The 15,649-nt window shown below is 43.2% G+C and overlaps 1 protein-coding gene across 2 annotated transcripts in view; it reads right to left on the minus strand.

Annotated features, from left to right (window-relative positions):
* LOC121612610 (synaptotagmin-2-like) overlaps window positions 1–15,649 on the minus strand; it is a 56,426-nt gene that overhangs the window by 19,174 nt on the left and 21,603 nt on the right. For both annotated transcript variants that reach the window (XM_041945616.1, XM_041945615.1), the window contains one exon: window positions 9,384–9,444. The gene's annotated coding sequence lies outside the window, so the exon portion shown is untranslated. The remainder of the gene's footprint in view (window positions 1–9,383; window positions 9,445–15,649) is intronic.

The raw sequence follows: 15,649 nt of genomic DNA on the forward strand, positions 1-15,649 counted from the left end.
GCTCCCCTCTTTTGTCATTTCATGGTAGAGAGCCAAGAGCCTGACAAAAGCACGGGCAAATCCAAAAACACAGCACATGGTGCGAAAACATGTGCCAGAGCCAGACTCTAAAACTCTTGCTCTTCAAGTCTCCTGCCACGATACATCGACGGTAGAGTGCCAAGCATCTGTCAGGATGCTGTAATGTGACTTAACGGTAATTAAGCCATTCAATTCAACTTACCATCTCTCTTTTAAAGGTGCATATTAATCCTTATGCAACGTATAAGAAGTAGCCTACAGTTAATGGTGGCATTACTGTTAAAATAGCTTTAGCAAGTCTTAAAGGCTTATTTCACTGGTGCCAAACTTATTTTCTGATTCTCAAAAAAAATAAAAAAAAATCTTCTAAAATGAGCACATAAAATTTGTGTCTTTTTTAGGTCAACACTGTGGCAATAAACCTTTTCATGATCTCTTTGCCAACAACCAATAGAGTAAATAGCAGTTTCACATTTACTCAGCAACTGATCTGAAACACAGTCAGCAGAAATGCTTATGCAACCATCCAGAATGGGACATTTACAGAGGTATCAGACCCCTGTGTTTAGCATCAGGGCTGCACTGACACTCTAGATACAAACATACGAAATACAAGCACGGAGATCACACATACAGTCCATCCTGGAATTGTTCAGGAACATTTCCTGCACGGGCTCATGTGTGAATGGGAGTCCGGAAATCTGCACCGCCAATTGCTCACCTCAAGACCTATGTCAGCAAAACGCAAGAGCATCGGGAAATCCAGCTGGTGACCACCGCTGATCTGAGAGCAGCGACCGAGATAAGGATGTCAAAAAGCCCTGCATATCATCTCGCCAAAGAGAATCAGAGAAAAGCCTCTCCCTCATATATTACTCATTGTGCACTGACCCAAAAGGGTGGTCCAGAGAGGCTGCTTGTGCAGATAAAACAATGCTTATTCTCACCTGCAGCTGTGACTCAGCTATTATCAGGAGGGATCCTTGAAAAGGAGGTGGGAAGCGCCAGGGTTTGAATGCTGAGCGAGGAGCTGCAGGGATCATTTACAGCCAGTTGCCATACATCCTCCCTCTCCCTCTCAGCCCAGCCCCTTCCCCTGTCCCCTGATAGGTCGATTAATCATTCTGTCACAGAGATAGTGACCCAATCTGCATGTAAGACTGTGTGGAGAAAATGTGAAAGAGGAGAGGGCGTCTGCAGCACTGCAGATAGGCCACATCTGCTGACATTCTTGTTTTAAGAAGGCCGAGACTGTGCAAGTGAAAAATCTCTTTTCAAGTTAGATAAATCATCCATTATGATGGCATTGAAGGAACAGTTTGACATTTTGGAAAATTGCTTCCTCACTTTCTAGTGGAGAGCTAGATGCGAAGATTGATACCTATAAAATGGTATGCTACAACCAGCAACCGGTTAGCTTGGCTCAGCAAAAAGTCTGGAAAGAGGAGGAAACAGCTCCACCAACCAGCAACTCTAAAGCTTACATTAACATGTTCAGATTTGTTTGATTGCAAAAGCCAATGTGTAAAAATGACTTTTCAATGAGTTACGGGAGGAGTTGCACACCAGAAACTCTAGTCTAGTTACTGGTCCAAGCCAGGAATTAGTCTGGCACAAAACCCCTCTAAAACTTTGGCTGTGGTACTGATTTAACAAACGAGATAAAAGATTGTATCTCGCGCCACCCTAGCCCCCTGTTTTCAGCGTTTGTGCTAAGCTAAGCTAACAGGCTGCTGGTTGCACAGACATGAAAGTGGTATTTTCTCGTCTAAGTCTCTGCCAGAAAGCCAATGAGTGCATTTCCCCAAATGTCAAACTGCATATGTGTAACTTTCTAAACAGAAAATCTCATCATGAATTCAAAGGTTTTTCTGTGCCATTGTAGGCGTTCCACCAAACATCTCCAGCATGATGAAACACGCTGAAAATAATTTCACTCGTTCTCTCCAGCAAAGTGCTGCCCTGCTCTGTGTCACGCTCTCTGTGACCATCGCAAATCCTCTCCTCCAAGAGGCTGTGGCTGAGAGAAGGGAAAAAAAATGCTGCTAGAGGTCTCACGGCAAAAATTGCCATGTTTTCCTCCCTCTGAAGATTAAAGAGGGGTGAAAATGCCCCGTCAGCGCTGCAGGATGCTGTGACTGGTGACAGCGCCTGACCGTTTAACGCTGACACTCTCTGCCATCGTGTGCCAGCAACACACCATCAAATGGGCTGGAGCCAGGACTGGGAAGGCTCAGCTCTCACCTGGAGTGAGGAACTGACAGCGGCTGAGCAATCTCAATGACAGTTGTGCTAATGTATCAGAGGGAAAATCACCGACTGTTTCTCAGAGTCCACGTCTGCTTGTGGAATGCTTTAAAGCATAAGCAGAGAGGCAACGTTTCCACATACTGAAGCAGCAGGAAGTAGGAAAACAAAGGTGGTGTGGTTGCAAGTGGATAAACCCACTCAAGCAGCACACTTTAGGAAGCTACACAGTTAGAATAAGCCTCTTTTATTTCTCCTCTTCTGTGAGCAGTTCCAGCATCCGGGCACCAGCTGCCTTCTTGGAGGGAGCCAGCAGAGAAAAAAAGAAATAAGATTGGTGAACTTCAAAGCATCCTCTCATTTTTCTGGTTATGTATGAGAGACTCGGCGAGTATTTCTCAGTGTGAGAGCCAATGGGAGCGGCCGCCTGAGGTACGGACTTAATGAGCCTGCCTGAATGTTTTAGAGCCTGACAAAAAAAGAAGCGTCAGAGCATGCTCAGTATCAAATAGCCTCCTGCACTCAGGATACTGGAGCAGTACACATGTATGCAGGTATAGTACATACCCAGCTGTATATACAGTACATATAATATGATCCTCCGCATCCCCCACACTGTTTGCTTACTGTACTCCTGAAACCTGAGTGATCATGTGACCGCTCCAAATACACGCCGCTGACTGTCTATGATAATTACAACAGCAGAGACTGAATGAACAAACCTGGTTCATATTCATGATGTTACTTCAGGACACAGAACCCCGTGAAGACAGACGAATATATAATTCCCTTTGTGCATAATGTGAAAATTGTGTTATATTTGGATTTGTTTTGAAACAGCAGAGGTTCACGCCGGGCTAAAAACCTCTACTTCAAAAATAATCTATTCTTAGTCTGTTCTAATGAATTTGAATGAAACTGGATGTAATAAAAATGATGTTGTGCTAATGATGAGCCTGGTGCAGACCTGCAAGAGCCAGTATTGGGTAGTAAGATTTACAATCAGCCTAAGGTTTTGTCCTTGGTACTGTCACCTCGGTGCTGCCTGTGCTGTATGTCCCATGAGAGACAGCAGAAAAAAAGAGCATCCTGCAGCACTTTATAAAATCCCCACCCTCTACTCTCTATACTCCTCAGCACAACTGTCAGCCTCTTTTAATGTCTGACTACTCACTCTCTAAAGACAAAGAGCACCGTGGTTTGTGTCTGTTAAACTGATACAATGCAGTAGACCTGAGGTATTTTAGTGTAGTGCACCGTTTTTTGGCTCCACCAGGTTGTGAGAGATGCTGGTGTGGCTAGAGGGGTAAGCAGAGCATCTGTCAGCGGGGCAGCCTCCTGGACACTCTCCAGGAAAGAGGTACTACACCCACCAGGCAAGCTAAATGAGGCATGATCAATGAGAATAATCTAGATCCAGAGCTGCACCCCAACCCCACCCCCTTCTAAAAACAGTGCCTGATGTGGAGCCATAACAGATTGCACACAAACTGCACGAAGACATGGTCCATAGCCGGACCCCAGTGCACATCAGGACCCAGAGGATGTGCAGTAATCCTTTCACGAAGGCTTACGTATTAGCTCTGAGTAAAGTTTGGGACCACATGCATTTGGAAGTAACATGCACACAGCACCTGCATTATGGTAAAACCAACAGAAAGGAAACACTAAGTCTGCAAAAAAAAATCCTCAACTACAGCACCAGCCTCCTCTGTTCCAGACTCCTCAAAGGACGTGTTCAAGCAATGCTGAGAAGAGAGTTGAAATACACCCTTACCAGCACTACCGTAATTCCGTAATCCTGTTCTCCACAACAGGCTAACCCATTCACCAAAGAGGCACTTAGGGTTAATGTTACAATGCCTTAATAACGTCCCTCGACCGCTCTGCCATCAGCACCAGAAACTGCAGTCCTCTTCGCACTGTTTCCACTGCAGCACTACTTGTTCTCCCACACACACATACACGCACACACGCACACGCTCACTCATTCTCTCGGTGACTACCCCCACCTCCGTTTCTCTCAATCCCCTCCTCCTCCCACTCTCTCCACTCTTTCTATCTCTGTCACTGAAAGGATCCCCCTCCCCTCCCCTCTGCCCCTCTCCCTTCCCCTTCTCTCCATCTTCCATCTCTACCCGTCCACTCTCACTAACTCAGCCGGCTGATTTGTGATGCTGCTCACAAGGTGCTGCATGCAGCAATATGTGCTCCGATCCAACGCATACGGCCAATTCAAAAGCATCCGTGTGCTCTATTGTCCGACCGGCACCCACACCCAGGTTAACCAGCGCCACTGCTCGGGGACTCCACGGGGCTCGGATATGCTCCTGGCTGCAACTGCACCTTATGAGCTTGAGTGGATGTAAATAAGTAAACAGAAAAAAATGGCATACTGTAGATGAGACCTCTAGATAATACAATGAAGACAAGCAAAAGCCTGTCATTTGCTGTGTGCTTACCGCAGCAGCAGTCTGCTGCTGAGTCTCTTTCGCTCTTGCCATCTCTATCCATTTATCTGAATTATGTCTTTGGACTCGCACTACTCCCACTGTCATCAAGGAAGATTTTAATCCTGCGACAATGGCACAAAGACTAACAGGGTATGGCGGATGTAAGCACATGAATATGTGAGTTTCTGGTAGGATTTTAAAAACCTTTTGCAGACCAACAAATTTCCCCTTTCTCACAGTGCTTTACATAAGCACCTGAAGTGTAGTAGTGACAGGCTTGAGTATAAAAATCACAAAAAAAGGGTTGGAAAATAAAAAAATCATAGTATAAATATGTGCTCAGCCATCAGCAATGCCACCAAGTCCACCCCTTAGCTTACAATGCTTTTTACCCTTCCAGTCGGCGTATTACTGTGTAAATCAGCTTGTTTAATGACAAGATGTGACGCACTCTTTCGCTTAACACCAACGCTGAACCAGACAGTTTGGAGCCCTTTGGGTATTTCTGTGTGTCACCGAGAATTATCATCGTCCCCTAAGTGAATCACCCTCCTTATTGGCCAGAAATGTGCGCTTGAGCAAGAAATCAATAAAGTCTCAATCAGTGAAAATGGACGGGGGGAAAGAGATGGCTTTTTGTAATTTCAAAACATACAGGTGGAGAGAGAGAGGAATTTGCTCCCTGTCTGTGGCAATACCATTTCTCAGCTTTGAGCTTAGGCACTAATGTATGGTTGCTGGCTTTGAATTAAAAGTGATGTGGTGATTATAGGGGAGGTGAAGCTGCTGAGGTGATGTAAAATGACAACAGCTCAGCTCTGTACATTTAGCACAAATCCCATGAAAGCATAAAAACCAACAATGTGTGTTTCCATACTTTCCTACCTCTCTACCCGTCTGTGGCGCCAAGCTCACTTCTTCTTATTGAAGACAAAAACCTTAAAAAATGGTCACAAAAATATAGTTTCATTGTTTAAAAGAGGCTCCTAAAAACGCTGTGTAGCATTGCATTTTTCTGGCAAACGTTACTCAAACACAAGTAAATGGTGCATTTGTTGGGGACTGTTTTTTGCTGCGGATTGATACACATTTGGTTTGACGTTAGTATCTAACTGCACCAGGATGGTGTATGCAGGACCTAGTCAAGATCCCAGTGCCCACCATCATGTCAGCCAGCGCAACAGTGTGGCTCACTGATGTATTTTTAATACTGTTGGGGCAAATATGAAGGTCTACATCACAGAGGAAAAAGCTAAATCTGACAAAAGGACAAAAGTCGTCTAGTCACACAGATAAAACAAAAAAATGCAAACGTAACAATTAAAAGACCACCAATATATATATATATATATTTACATCTTGCTATTAAATCAATGAAAGCTTGTCAAGCCTCCGTGCACACTTTTCCACAATGTAAGAGCCATCTTACAGCCCAGTGCCCTGAAACTCAGGCAGGTCTGATTCAGTGTCTGAGTGGGAACTGGATATTGATCCAAACAAGACTCATAGCATGCTGGGTAAACCCATGGTGAGCAACACTGGCACCTGTCCCATGTGACATGAACCGCAGAGGCATAATGATTTGTAGCAGCAGATGATGAAGTATGAATGGTCTTATCATAGTTTTATACTGCTGCCTACAGCTACAGCAGACGCCAAATACACTAATAATCTAGTCATCATCAGCATCGTTTCATTGAGTAAAAAGAAAAATTCCATCAGACCTTACTTTGAACTAAACAGGCCAAGTCTCCAGAGAGATTCAGTGCAACACGGAATACATATTTAATAAGGCGGGCGTGATGTGGAGACTGTATTAAAGCTGTTCAGTCAATGGTTGTGGGAAGCCATTAAAATGCATTGCCCTGCCCAGCCTTTTCTACAAAATCACATGTAACACCATGTGTTTTCCTGCGCAGTCGCTGAAGTCGAATGGCCGCGTTTTAACAAGGTGACTGTACTTCAGAGGCAATAGGGATATTTCACAGAACAGGAATGGAGGAAAATTGGACAGTAGGAAGGATGACAAAGAAAAAAGACTGTGATGCTTCTTTTCCATGGCGGCGACAAAAAACGAAAGGACAGGATATTGATCCAAAAGCTACATGTGCGTAAAAACGATACAGAACACATGCACAACCACACGACAGCATCTAGCGTTTTATCAAGTGAAGTCTCGAGATTTATGTCTGCGGTGGCCCCAAACATGAGGCAGCAAGGCATCGCTCCCTCGATCTCCACATCTGTTTAGTGAGTGCTGCCTTCGTGTGTGTGTGTGGTGTGTGTGTGGTAGATGTTCAACGCTGCGGCTGGCAGTCAAGGATTAGATCTGGTTCTGTGGTGCTGCAGATGTGAGGAGGCACAACAATGCACTCCTTTGTGTTTCATCGTGTTGGCAGATTGAGAGGGAAACTGCTCCATAATGTGACTCCACAGTTGTTACGAAATTATAATTTGTGTTTTAGGAGGATTGAGGGCTGCTGCAGGTAAAAACACCAGTGTTGGATTAAATGGCAACAGTTGAAATAATATCTGTTTCAATAACAACTATAGTTGAATAGACTGTCCAAATCAATGCTCACAACGATTCATATTCTGCATTATAAAACCATAATGCAAAAAATAGCTTCTTTTAGCAACAGGGAAGGAATAATACACGTACAACCCTTCTGTGGAGAGCTGAAGCAATTAGTGGCTTAATTAAAAAAGAAATCGATTAATCATTGCACTTTGGTGCTTTTCCCTGTCATATATTGCTATTACGGAAACTGGCAGATTCATTTGGTAATTATTTGCTCAACTTGCGAGCCTAAAACCTTTTTTTTAAAGTTAGTTGTGTATGAAGCCATTTCACATGATAAGTAAAAAAAATTACTTGATTTTGTGCAATTGCAAGTATTTTTTTCATGTTCTGTAGCATTTAAAACTGATATGATCAATATGTTACCTTAACGGTCAGATCACTTGCATGTGAAAAGGGTCACTTGCACTAATGAACCCAAAGAGACTTCTCACCTGGTCCTGCAGCCCCCCTCAGCTCTGTGGAGCATCTTACAGCTTACTCTTAACCGTTCTCTAAAATGTTGTTCTTGCTCAGCAACAAACAGCAGACAGACAATGTTATCGACTAGATGGTGGACATAGTGGAGCATTTATGTAGCAGCTAAACAGCCGGATATTTCCCTCAGGAGCTGGTGGAGAACAGTGGAGTTATCAGACGGTGAACGTTAGACTTTGCTGCTCAATGTGTAAAGACGCAACTGTTTGCTAACAAGTTCAACGCACCATCTTAAAAGGTGACAATATGTCAGTTTTATGTTTATAGCTGGTTTCAGCTGCCTTCCAAGAGCCCAGAAAATCAGTCAATGCAGCTTTGAAAAAGTTCAAACATAAAAATCTTTGTGTTCTAGTTCTTATTCATGATGCTTCACCCTGATAAGATTATTTATCTTATTCATCTGTGGTGCCACCCTCCAGACCAGAGATAAGGATGAATTTATGTCCTTCCTCCAGTTGCTCTGGAAAAATAAATATTACAGAGTAACACTATGCATTTATAAAAAGCTGCGACCTCTAATGGTGCTGCATATTCAACCAACTAATTGTGCACCACCAGTCCCCAGGGTATGATTTCTCATTCAGTAGATGTTGAGCTGATCAATGTTAATAACAATGAGGCTGACACAGGGCAGTGAGGGCTGAATAATGGCAGATGGCTGTGGTGGCAGAGGCGGGCTAAAAGCAGTGGCCGGTAACCGTCCTTCCAGGCGAGGCTATTGTCCGCTGGGGTTTATTAGCTTTCCGCAGCCTCCGAGGCATTGGAGCTTCCATCACTCATGGAAATGACTCTGATTAATCAGCTGAGTGCTGGAGTATGCAGGGTACGATGGAGACTGGCGCACAAAGAGCCAGTCCTACAGTAAATCATGCTTGTTCACAGTGGGCTGCACCTCCATCCCCACCACGCCTTTCCTGCTCACTACACACTGCAGTGGGCTCCCTCCTCCGCGGCACATGCGAAGCTTTTCCAAGCACAGACGGGAGAGTGGAGAAAACCCAACACACAGCGTTTCATGCTGACACCTAGTGGAGTCCGGATCATGTCATAACGCAAGGCTTGTGTCTGTCTGCATATACTGTAGCACTGTAGCACTGTAGCATCTTTTGGAGTCAGCCCAAACATATTCCTCTGAAGTAATTTGGTATGAAGTTTAAATAACTCCATACCTCAGGAAGAATTCAAGCAATTAATGATAATCAACAGAATTTTCTTTTCAGGTCAATTAGTGTTTCACCCTACAGCTCATCAGAGTGTTATATTACTGGACAGCTTCAGAGAGCATCCAGCTGTAGACAGTCCGCCATCTGCGCTGTGCCTTCAGTGGACAGTAAGGGAGCGGAGGCAAGCTGGACTTCTCAAATGACGAGGAATGGATGATATTTCTGTGAGGGGGGCTGCAGAGGATGGAGGCATCTAACAATGTGCAGTGATCTGTCTTCTCTTAAAGAGGACGGTCGCAGCAATGACACCAGACTGCTCTGATGGAGTGGAGCTTCTCCTCCTCCCCCCTTCCTCTCTCCATCCCTCAGCCTTTAAGTTCACAGCACTGGCTCAGAGCCCCGACACATGCACCCAACATCTCCGCCTGCAGGGATACTTACAGCCGAATCTTGAATCTCGGCAAGTGTCCGGAGGTAATCACAGTGAGAATGTTGTCAGCCCCTGAAAGAGAAAGACAATGTGAGCTGAGTGGGACGTATTGTACTTCTTGGAGTTCCTTCTTGGAGATTCGAAGGCAGTTAAATTGGCGTGTGCATCACTTCGAGATAATCCACGGCATTAAATCGCACTCTGTGAACACCTGGTGTGACAGGCATTCCTGAAATAAAAAGATAAAATAAGGAGGAAAAAAAAAACAAATGAGACTTTCAACTTGGACACTACACGACACAGTTAGAGCAGAAATCATTCTGGAGCCAAGAGAAGAATATTGATGGCTGTCCCCCTCTCATATAAACAAGCTGATATATGCCTGAAGCCAACTGTTTTGATCCACAAAGCTGCAGGACGAATGAATTATCACTGACAGCTATCCGTTGCACACCACGGCTCGCCAGTTATTGAATTAAATCATTGTCATTGCCGAAGTATCACTGCAATGGCTCCCTCTTTGAAACGTGGCTGTGAATCAAAAGCTACACCTGAAACAGCTCTCTAAACAAGAACAGTTCAACCCCGAGTCAGAAGAGCTTTCTGTTCCTGAACCTATCCACAATGAAGGTATCTGCACAGTGGTGCTTCCAGGATTAACCTCGAAACACAAACTCATCAGACATTTAGAGATATTTTGGCATATTAGGTGTTTTACTGACAAACACAACAAATGGCTCTGTTGCACAAATAACAGCAACACACTTCCTAATCTTTATGGTTCAGATGTACTTTTAAAACAAAATCACTTAAATAAAGATTTGCCTACAGTCCAACGTTCCATTCAATATTCAGCTGACTAATTTCAGAGCATTGATTACTCATTTACTAATTTATAAGAAAACCAAGCCAGAAACCCATAGCTGTTCCATCATCCACTGCTAAAAATACTGAAATGTTGCTAAGAGATATACAAGATAGATATACTGTGATGTCTGCACATTAAATATGGTTAGCTTAGCTTAGCATTAAGACTGGAAACAGCTCGCATGGCTTTGTCATAATAATAAAATAAAGGTGCCAATCAGCATTGCTAAAGCTCATTAATTTACATGTTAGATCTCGCTTGTTAAACTCCTGCAAAAACCAAAGTTTAAAAATGAGTTTTATTCTGGAGGTTATGTTCTGTGCTGTTTCTTGTCTTAATAACGTCTTAATCAGTGAGCTCTTGAGATGCTAGTATGTGCAGACTTTTTTTTTTTTTTTTTTTTACCTTTGGACACAGCCAGGCTCGCCGTTTCCCGCTGCTCCGAGTGTTTTGGCTAAGCTAATCCTCTCCTGGCGGCAGCTTCGTAATAACGGCACAGATATGCGGGCGGTATCGGTCTTCTCATCTTACTCGGAGCAAGGAAGCGAAAAAATGTTGAACAATTACTTTAAGGTACAACAATCAGATCTAAGTCACCTTCTTAGCAGCATAGCATGGCCAGGGGCTGTCCGCTGCGACGTGCTGACGAGAGAATTAAAGATTTTTTAGGATCAGTCACATTCTGCCCATGTTCTTCTGCAGACGTTTGAGGACTTTCTATTTGTGGCCCAATTTACTTCTTCTATTTTAGCAAAACAATCAATTTCATGACTCACTGGACTTAATTGCTTTATTGTAATTGTATCATGGAAGACATCCACAGGGAGAGATAACCAACTTCAATTTGGGCACTTCAGTGAAGGAAAACAGTTCACACAATTCAAATCTGCCATCACCACAACAGCTTGTCTTCTGTGAATTATATGTATTACATATTGAAGTGGCTTTTTGAAACATACCCAAAGCAGTTCATTTTCCCATTGCGGTTGCTATTTATGTAAGTAACACCCTTGAGATCAATCCGTCATTTGGATCTCCTGATGCCATAAAATCTATGATGAAAACAAACACTGACAAAAGGCTGAAAGAAATCGTTTTCTACATCTCGTGCTGTGACCTTTTAATTCTAGCACACGTGACTCGAAGCATTTCCAGACAACAAGATGGCTGATGACGGATATCAGTGACTGAGGAATAATTTCATGGTCCACGGAGGAGTCAAGAGTTGGGACTCTTTAGGCTCCTGCGCAGTCAAATACCTTCAGTCCCCATAGAAATAACATGAAACTGTCAAAGTGAGTTGTTTGCAGCCAGCCGAGGGGCCGCAGTGACAGAGAGAAGAAAAGCAGTGCTTCTACACTGCTTCACACTGCAGCACTCCAACAATACAAGTGGCGTTTCCATTGATTCTCACAGAAAGGTCAAACGACAAGGACAGAATTCAAAATCAAAACCCCAAAAAACACTTAATCAAACCTGATTCAAATCTCCAACCTTAAATGTCTTGCCTGTTATACGCTTGCATAATAACATAATCTCACAGCAGAGACAAACAGTATCCTGTGAGGACAATTCTAAGGTCAATTCTCACAAAACAAAATCTTGAATGATCATAAATTGGCTCGGTGATAGAGGCGACAGGCCCTGATGTGCAGATTCTCAGATACAATCACGTTAAAGGGAATTGCCTCTCGGTGAACATAATTGGATCTTTCCCACACCTATTTATGTCCTCAAGGGGCCAAACCATGCGGCCAAAAAAAAAAAATAAACGAAAGGGGATTTAATGAAGACTCGCCCTTTGGTTTTTATTCCAAGCCCCTGCCAGTGAACCATGCTGGCAGTGGAGTCATATCAGAACGAACGCTGATAATCCAAATCATCAAAAGTCAGGGTACAAGTTACCAGATGTGAAGGGATTTCCAGACTTTTAGACAGAATTTTTTGTGGCTTCAGTTGGTCTCGCAGGTCTAAAACAGCCTAAAATACTGCACCAGTTCATCAGCACATGAGCCTCAACATGGTCTCAGCTACTGATAGATCTGATTTTGGAGGTGCACCGAAATAATGAGATTTTTGCTCATTTTTGAAAGATCTGAAACAAAATCCTTTTGGCTCTCAACTTACTGTAATATTGTGACATACGTGAACCTAAATAATGACTTTAAGTGGGTTTTAAACAGCCTGAAATCATATTTATCCTATACAAAAACACTATTTGCTCCCAAAGTTAGAGCAATTTTGATTATGTCACATGAGTGATTTCTATATGTCTCTGGTTTGAGGTGGGCAGGGCAAGGCTGGAAATTCGGATGTCACACATTTCTGTGCACCAATCAGTCAGAGTCTGATGACAGTTAGTGGGTTGTTTGGTCAATGTCAATCAAGATTTTGATGGTTAAACTCATAAATAACACCTAAAGATCTCTTTTTAATGTTGATTGCTGCTAATTTAGCCATATAAAGATAGATAATGCTACAAAGCAAAGTTTCAAGCCATTTTTTTAAGGGGCTTTTTGGCAACTCATCATCACATGATGACGGCCGCTCGCTATTTCCTTTTGTGTTCATATCTTCCAAGAATCATCACATCATTTCTGTCACATTTGTTCTATCGCTTTCATTTTGTCAACATCACCCAGCTCGAGCTCTTCAGTATTTTTAGGTGGAAATTATTCCTGCAGCACTGCTTCAGCCGTCTGCGCTGCCCGTTGTTTTTATTGACTCTGTCCATGACTGTGAGCTTGTCTCATTGATTAAACAAGTCCACGGCTGCAGACTCGAATAAGGCTTTCTTCTTATATTCCAAGCTGCTAAAATCACACTGCTCTCCAAGAGAAAGAGCATGCTCTTTTATTCCCCAATTGATCCCTGTTTGATGAAGAGGACCAATGTAGTTCAAACAACCGGAAAAGTCATTCAGCACCAAACTACAGAGCCTTTCCATTCTTTAACAAGATTACTGTGCAGCCTCTAAGACAGCACTTGAATTGCTGAGCCCCCAAGGATCCCATGTTTTCTTTTTCTCTCCCTCTCAGTCTCTCGTTCTCTCTGTCTGTGTCTGTCTCCAAGACACGTGGCTCTCCATGACTGTTGCTCCCACTCAGACAGGGGGGAGGAGGGATTCATGTGGGGCAAAGGGAGCCTACAGGAGACTTTTGGGGGCTCTCAGCTGCCCTGCGCTCTCTGGAGCGTAGCGTATGAACACTGGGAGATGTGCATGTGTGAGCGAGGAGCTTTCCACGCAGGAGGGATCTGGCCCAAATTTAATCTCTCTATTGTGAGGATGGAGGGTTAGAGGGAAAAAAAAGGGCCGCGCCTGCTGAAATCCCACTGGCAGTGCTGCAATGCAGGGGTTTAACATAGAGCTGGAAGGCAGGCAAACACATTAAAGAACTGGCCCTCGGATCATGCACAATGCACACATTTTTCACGCACACACAAGTACACACAGGTGGATGAACGCATGCACGCACGCCCACAAAAGCCAATTTGATCTGAGATGCCTACATAAAGAGTGTTTGACAGGCAGAAAAGAGTCATTTCAACATCGTAAAATTTTGCGACGCCTACATGGAGTTTTATAAAGCTGCTCTTCTTCAAGCTCGGTCACGTGTAATATCTTACAGGAAGGTCAGGGATTAGCAGCACTGTGAAGGACAGTCAGCTCAACTTAGATACCAAGCGAAAAGAGCAAAAAGATGAATAAGGCCAAGAAGTACAAGGTATTATTAAAAATATTAAGAACCTAATGTCACTTTAAAAGTAAGGAAGCAGAGAATGACTGTGCTTGCAATTACTTTTTTAAGCGTTATTGTCACTAGTTAACTACTTCATTATCTCGATATGACAAAGCTTGTTTCCTCATGATAACGGGTTAACTCATCTCGATTTCCCATCATACACAGGAGTGGACTGTGACGTGCATTCACTGCTCTGTGGGGCAGGTTTAGGAGCATCAAAACAAAGCAAATGAACTTTCTTGGACTTTTGCCATTTGAAGTAAGTGCGTTTTCCCTAATTTGATATGAGGGTATTTACATTATGGCTAATTATTGCAAGGTACAGACAGGTTTACATACACTGTACGGTCAGCAACGTCCAGTAGGCTACTACTCAAAGGATTCTCACTGGCAGATTGGATCTGGAAAAGAAACTACCCACACTGGTGGGTGATTGAATGGTATAATAAAGTATGTATATAAATAAGTAAGACTTAAGTACAGTCTGATGTGTTGATCAATTATTGGTACTCCTTGATTTGACGTTTTAAATCAGTTGCCATCTATACATGCTGGCATGGCACTCCTGATCTCTGGTAAACTTAAGTAACAAGAGGAAACAACCTTTTGTTTTCTGTTAACGGGTTGATTATCTTGTTATCTCAAAATAATAAACAAAATAATTAACTTGTGACCTTGAGATGACAGCACAGCATTTCTCGGCTTCCGTAAAAAAGCATCTAAGTCATACATGTAAATAGAATTACTTAATTTGCATATTTTTAAAGTCCCTGAAAGCCTTGAGTCTTAACTTAAAAAAAAAAACAAAACTATTTCTAATGAGTTTTACCCTCGAAAACCCAGTTAATCTGCTTCATCAGGACTGCGTGGGTGTAGTTTGATCAGATCTGATGGATAGCAGCCAAACAAACATTCAAGCCCCGTCACGTTTTATTTCAAATATCACTGAATCCTGATTGGTCCACAGGGGTATGTGACATCACCTCTTTCCAAGTGATCCCCGCCCACTTCAAAACCACTGAGAGGAGCACAGAGAAAGAAAGAAAGAAAGAACGAAATGCACAAATCTCTCATGTGAAATAACCAAAACAATTGTAGAAAATACCGTGCTCATGGACAATCCCATTCCTCCCAGTAAGAGGCTGATTGTGAAAATGGTTCTTTTACGGCCTTTAGAGGTTATTTAAATGATCTGGGTGCTGAAAGTTTTCATCAGTGGGCTCATTGCGACATTTGTCCGAATATAAACCAAGGTGGAGGCTGCCGTGGGCTTTACTGTTAGCCCATACAGTCTCCCAGGCTGTGAGCGGTGAGGAGCGTGATGGGTGGATGCTTATATGACAGATTGCTGACTGTGGGAGTCTTTTACAGTCAGCAGAAACAAGCAATTGACGACGCTTTGGCTTCTTCACGCGCTGATACAGCCAGTACAGAGACAAGAGAGAGAAACAGTGTTGTCCATCAAAAATGTACTAACTTCCATTGGAGTTTGAATGAAACTGAGAGGCGACATCATTTTAAGAGGTGCTGTACGTTAAATAAAAATCACCGAACGAGCAAAGAGCTACTGTTAATGTGCAGGATTTTATGCTTATTTTCGTAAAAAACATCACCCTTTAAAAGGATCACTGGGTTAAAGCTTGCGCCGCCCGCCGCCCGTCACTGA

This window comes from Chelmon rostratus, chromosome 10, assembly GCF_017976325.1.
Source record: "Chelmon rostratus isolate fCheRos1 chromosome 10, fCheRos1.pri, whole genome shotgun sequence".
In the NCBI taxonomy this organism is placed as follows: domain Eukaryota; kingdom Metazoa; phylum Chordata; class Actinopteri; order Chaetodontiformes; family Chaetodontidae; genus Chelmon; species Chelmon rostratus.